Source organism: Protomyctophum parallelum (assembly GCF_964188405.1).
Source record: "Protomyctophum parallelum genome assembly, chromosome: 1".
Classification (NCBI taxonomy): Eukaryota; Metazoa; Chordata; class Actinopteri; order Myctophiformes; family Myctophidae; genus Protomyctophum; species Protomyctophum parallelum.
In genome coordinates, this window is record NC_139697.1 from 56261081 (window position 1) to 56267833 (window position 6753).

At 43.6% G+C, this 6753-nt stretch overlaps 1 protein-coding gene across 1 annotated transcript in view; it reads left to right on the forward strand.

Moving 5' to 3' along the window:
* The first annotated feature begins 3106 nt into the window (after positions 1–3106).
* LOC310860567 (uncharacterized protein) overlaps positions 3107–6753 on the forward strand; it is a 5453-nt gene continuing 1806 nt past the window's right edge. Inside the window, exon 1 of the mRNA XM_083767559.1 lies at positions 3107–3273. The gene's annotated coding sequence lies outside the window, so the exon portion shown is untranslated. The remainder of the gene's footprint in view (positions 3274–6753) is intronic.

Consider the following 6753-nt stretch of genomic DNA (forward strand, 5'->3'; position numbering starts at 1 on the left):
TACCAGCCGCCCTCTGAGAACACAGCTGGTTGTCCATCTGTAGCTCAGTTGACACTATCCTTCAAAAGCAACAATTTACAATTTAGGCATTTAGCAGACGCTTAATCCAGAGCGATTTACATTAAGCAAGAACAAAAAGCATGGCAATACATTACATACATAAAAAGTAGTTATCATGAAACATGCGTAAACTAAGAACGTAACAGTGGAATATCTATATAATGAAACTAACTATACATATATATATACTATACTATGCTATACATATCTACTATGAAGTGCTATGACTATATACAATGCAATTCTATTGCTGTTTACATAACATGCTAGAAGTCTGTATCAAATGCTATCTAAGTCTACAAAAACTGCTATCTCAGGGGGTAGGGAAGTGCATTCCACAGTTTTGGAGCCAGACGGGAGAAGAGTTTGGGACGTGTGGAGCGTTGTCCCCGCGTTTTTAGTGAGGGTACTTCCAGCTTCCCTACGTTGGTTGATCTGAGTGCGCGGGAGGGTTTGTAGGGTTCAATCACATACTTGCAAGATATGGGGGAGCCATACCTTACACTTGCAACCACAAGCAGGTGTAAATATCTGGTGATTTCAGTCACCTCAATATTCAAGCCTTTCAAAACATGAAATGGACTATCTATAGTACCGAAACTACCGATCCATGAAACAACTTCATAGGCCAGCATTACAACATACCAGCTCAGTGGGAACCGGAGATGAGGCCTAGCTGTGTCTTGCTGACGCCCAAAGGCCAATAAGTGAGTCTGTGTGTGCAAACTGCAAAGACAGTGCGGCGGTGGTTACAATGCATGGGCATGACAGACTGATCTCATTTGCTCAAGGCTGAGGGGTCAACAACAGTGGAGCCCTTCAATAGGCTTCTGCAATTACCACAATATTTGACACCACATGATTCTAAAAATAATAGTCATGCCATGGATGACAGGAAAATATTATACAAACAAAACAGACTGGGGCAATTTCACGAACATGGAATTGAATCACTTATTAAGAAAACCCCACTGAAGATCTAGCTCGACTGTCTTTACTCATCTCTTGAGTCAGTCACTCTCAGAATAAACTCCCAATATCATTGAAGCATGTTGCATCATTGCATGTCTGCATTGGAGGTTCCCATATAGGCCTATAGTAAATGTGACATGGAGCCAGGTACTAGAGCAGCACTCCCATGTGTTCCCATTCATGGCTGAGCCCCATGTGCCCATGCTATTTGCCCATAGCTGGGAGCCTGGGACAGTAGTGGGTGAACGCCTGAACGGTGAATCTGGGGCCCACTGCTGCTTGGGACTTCAAGGGAGCCAGCCACTAGCCAGTTACCACGTGTGGCCACATGGAGGCACTGCAGGAGCAGGAGTGTGTAGTTGATAGGCTATGTAGGCTACTGGTAGCAGAGCAGACTAAACATTCAGCTGATGTTTTCACCCCTACAACAAGAAGCATACTGTACATTCAAGCCCACAGGGCTTCTGTGTTATCCTTTAAGCATCATTGTAAATTCGTAGACAGTAGGATCTGTAAGGCACGGGGAGCTTTTGCCATGTTAAAAGCAATATGGAGATCAGGCAAGATCAGTACAAAGACCAAACTGAGCATATTTAAGAGCAACGTCCTGGGGGTTCTCCTGTATGGGGCAGAGTCGTGGAAAGTGACACAGGCCATCTGTCACAAGCTGGATGTATTCCAAAGGAGATGCCTTATACTGAGGATATTTTGGCCCACGACAATCTCCAACAAAGACCTCTACAGGAGAACAGGCCTGACCCCACTGTCAATCAAGTTCAGAAAGTGGACGTGGATTGGACATGTCTGCAGAATGGACCCAAGTGCCATCCCAAGGGTAGCCATGAGATGGACACCACCTGGGAAAAGAAAAAGTGGCAGGCCCAAAGAGACCTGGAGAAGATCAGTGGAGAGAGAAATGAAGGAGTTGGGGTGGACCTGGGGCCAACTGCAACATTGGGCAGAAGACAGACAGCATTGGCGTTCGTTGGTGAAGACCTTATGTGCTACCTAGCACGAAGAGGATTAAGTAAGCAAGTAAGTAAATTCGTACCACTGTACAATTTGCGGTAACAGGTCATCTCGCCCCTTTGCCAACTCGCCCCCGCTAAAAGTGAAGACGGCTCGCCCCATTAAGCCGTGAATAGCTCGTCCCCAAAGCGTGGATATCTCGCCCCAAAGCACGGATATCTCGCCCCATGTTTATTTCATGTTTATTTTACCTTATTTCTCATATTGGAACATTTAGAATCAATGTTGTTTGTCAAAGGAGAACATTTAGAACCAGTTTGTTGTTGTTGTTGGTCAAATGGGGGCGACTTCTCCAGGCTTTTTCGTTGGGGCGACCGATCTTCGCCGCTTGGGGCGAGTTGGCAAAGGGGCAAGCCGTCTTGTATTCCAATTAGCAAACTCTTAATAAAGTATTCAAACACACACACACACACACACACACACACACACACACACACACACACACACACACACACATGCGCGTGCACACACACACACACACACACACACACACACACACACACACACACACACACACACACACACACTACTGTAGCCTAATTATGATTATTAGTAGACTTACTAGTAGTAACTCCTTTATGAAGTTACTTATATTTTCCGGAGAAATTGAGTCATTGGAATTTGGACATAATGACTAGAGGTGGTGTTGCATGGAATATTCAAAAGGGCATTCATTCACATTCATGGCAAAGATAAATATCAGCTGTCTCCCACGTTCATGAAACCATATTTTTCAGAGAAGTAATCAGGCAAGGTCACAAATTCACAATATGCACTGTGCAGTCACTGATGCAGCCTCGTCATTCTGTCTGATGAGGTCTGACTTGTTTATATTTCTGCACGCTCAGACCTCCAACCAGCCGAATATGTGCTATGTCCTCTACACCCCGCAGGATTGACGAATCAGCACTGTGAACACAAGCTGGTACCCCCTTCTCCCTCCACCATCCTGCTCTCTCTCTCTCTCTCTCTCTCTCTCTGAGCCTGTCTCTTGGTTTCTTCCTACCTCTCTCCCTCCCTCCCTCTCATTCCATTAGAAGTGGGATGCTCTGCAGTGCTCTATCACACAGTGAGCTCTTTCTTCCACAGTCATTCTGTCTGATGCATACAGTACACACACACTCTCACACCATCCCGGACAAGCTGCTATAAATACCACCACCAACGCGATATAGCAGTTGCTATACAGCATCCTACCTGCTCTGCACAGAGGTAAGGCTCTTCAGATAACTATTCAAGAGAACAGGTTTTGGATCAATTGAATATACGGTATAAAATAATATATTATGAATGTGATTTCTATGAACAAAACAGCAAGGCACAGACTATTAAGGTTTCAGAATAAGCAGTAAACAAACGGTCCTCGAGTGAGAAACAGAAAAGGCATATAAATGTTGTGCATGTACTGTAGGCTATATCCAATTTTATGTAGGCTCTGTGTTATATGTATACTGTATGTATATACTGTATGGATTTTACTGCAAGCATATTCTTTACCACATGAGCTACGTACTCTATACCCAATGTCTTGTCCTGTGTTTATCCTGATGTCGCACTTGGCAGTGAGCCAGAATACTCAGGGGTATCCTCACCAGATGTAGAATGACTCAGACCAGTCCCGTTGATCAGGTTAGAAATATAAATGAGTTAAGTAGCAATCTGAGTATCCACCCAATCTCGTAGGAGAAGCAGCAATCTGAGTATCCACCCAATCTCGTAGGAGTGTGCAGCACATCCCAAAATGTAGCCTTTTATACTCTTTTGTAGGTCTCTGTTCCAACTAATATGTCATCAGATAATCATGACATCCCAAATATTTCCGTCTCCAATAGAACGTTCTGATGTGTTAATATTGCCTGGCAATAATATTGCGGAGAATTGGAAAACAATGGTGCAAATGCAAACAGGGGGAGCTTAAACAAACAGGAAAAAGGCACACAACACATCTGTTGTTGGTCATCTGTTTGGCATCTAACCAGCCAGAGAGAAGTGTCTAAGTAAGACTCCCACAATTTTCAAATGCTTCCGTCTACATAGCATTCAGAGATTTTATAGTCTGTCTACGCAAGACTAAAGTAGTACTGTACAATTTACAATTTAGGCATTTAGCAGACGCTCTTAATCCAGAGCGACTTACATTAAGCAAGAACAAAAGCATGGGAATACATCACATAAAAGCATTTATCATGAAACATGCGTAAGCTAAGAAAGTAACAGTGGAATATCTATATAATGAAACTATACATATATACTACTATGCTATACATATGTACTATGGCGTGCTATGACTATATACAATGCAATTATAGTGCTGTCTACATAACATGCTATAAGTCTGTATCAAATGCTATCTAAGTCTACGGAAGTGCTATCTAAGGCTATGTGCTATGGGCCATGATGGAGTCTGAAAAGGTGGGTTTTCAGACTACGGCGGAAGATTGGGAGTGATGCTGCAGTTCTGACTGCAATGGGAAGTGCATTCCACAGTTTTGGAGCCAGAAGGGAGAAGAGTCTGGGATGTGTGGAGCGTTGTCCCGGCGTTTTTAGTGAGGGTACTTCCAGCTTCCCTGCGTTGGCTGATCTGAGTGCGCAGGAGGGTTTGTAGGGTTCAATCATACTTGCAAGATATGGGGGAGCCATACCTTTGGTTGCTTTGAATGCCAGCATCAGAGTTTTATATTCTGTGCGGGCAGCGACCGGGAGCCAGTGGAGGGAGCGGAGCAGGGGGGAGACATGTGAGAATTTTGGCTGGTTGAAGACCAAGCGAGCTGCGGCATTTTGGATCAGCTGGATAGGCTTAAGTGCGCATGCTGGTAGGCCAGTAAGGAGGGAGTTACAATAGTCGAGTTTTGACAAGACTGTTGTCTGGATTAGGAGCTGGGCTGATTCCTGGGTGAGGAACGGTCTAATTCGTCGTATGTTATAGAGTATGTTATAGAGTGTGAACCTACAGGATTTCACTGTAAGTGAAACGTATCATGATCACAAGACAAAATGCTTCAATGGAATACTAAAAACGAGCATTCAAACAAAGGAAGAAAAGTGAATTGGAGGATAGGAGGTGATGTCCAGGATATAGATTACGTTATGTGTTTAGGTCATATTAGGAGACAGAAATTATAAATTAAATTGCATGCCTTTAAGATTATTTTCTAATGAGACAAATAAGGATACAAATACTAGATGTGATAGAAATAAAAGTCAGGGTGGGTTATAGGTCAGTGCAATATCTTATCTTTTAGTAGCAGTGTCATAAATGTGCAGGTACAATGTGCCCATACACTTTAGCAGCAGTGTCAAAACGTGCTGCCACAGTGAAGGACACCAAGCATATCCTGTATCTTTCTATCTTTAGCAGCAATGTCAAACCAAAGGTGCAAAAGAGGGCATTCATTATACCTGAAAGAAGAGTCATTTGTCTGTTGTATTCTGTTAATTTTAGTCTTTATGTTTTTGTTTTTTGACCATGTCCTAATTTAGGATTCTGACAGCCACAGTGAAGAAACACTTTTTCTAAGCCTTGCACCTGGGCTGTGAGGCATCTCAAGTGCTTCCCATTTCGCATCATCACAGTCTGTTACTAGCATGATGTTTGTCCTTCGTAATATTTTTTTGCCCCTGCTCAAGCACCTGCTCTTATACGTATGTCCTGAGTTGTGTGGCGCAGTCAGTCAGCCAACCTCACGAGTCACAACCTTCCACAGCAGTCGTAGGTCCTGGGAAGAGCTCTGTCCATACCATATAGTGATAACTCCCTGACAAGATGCCCTGGGTTGTGGTGGCAGAGTAGCAGATTCTTCTGTGACACCTTGAATTTCTTCAGGTGTCTGATGCGGTACAGGCGCCACCTTGCTTTCTTTTGCCACAACCTCTGTGTGCATGATGTACCTCAGGGTGTTGTGCACCTGGAGGTAATTGAAGCTGTCCATCCTTTCCACTGGGTTTCCGTTGATCAGGAGGGTCATGTAAGTACAGAAGTCTACGATCATCATTCAAGAGGCTGTTTTCCTGCCACCATTGCCTAAGGCCTGCCACCTTCTCCGGATAGGCCCTCTCGTCATCATTTGGGTTTTTTTTTTTTTGTCATCAAAGTTTTTTAATGATTTTTCAATAAAGCATACACAATTCACATGACTTACACAAAAGAAAAAGACAAGAAAAAACAAACAACTAGCAGTAAAAAAAAAGGAAAAAAGGAAAACCCCTGGACAACACCCCTCCACACCCCTCCGCCCACCGTCAGCAAACATAACCAAGGTGTTTGAGCTGTTCTTGGGTGCACAGTCGTGGGTTTACAGGGGGTATAGCAGAGGTCGGTTTCAGAGAAGGCTCTCAGAAGCCTCAGGCGGTGGTATTAACCCTGAGTTGTTGGAACAGGGAATGATGAACATACTGTAATACTGTAGGCCTACTTTAAAAAAAATCACACCCGTGTGAATTGAGGGGCGCTCTTATCATCATACATCATCATGTCTATTTGCTCACATATGACCATTCATTGTCAATGGGACTTTTTGTGTATGACAAAAATACCGATTTGCTCAGACACATGACGTAAATTCTCCATTCACTGACATTGGGAATTTAATCTTTGCGCAGGACATAAATAGCCGTTTTGCTCGTTCACATGACGTAAGTTCTCCATTCACTGACAATGGGAATTTCATGTTTGTGTACGACAGAAATAGCCAA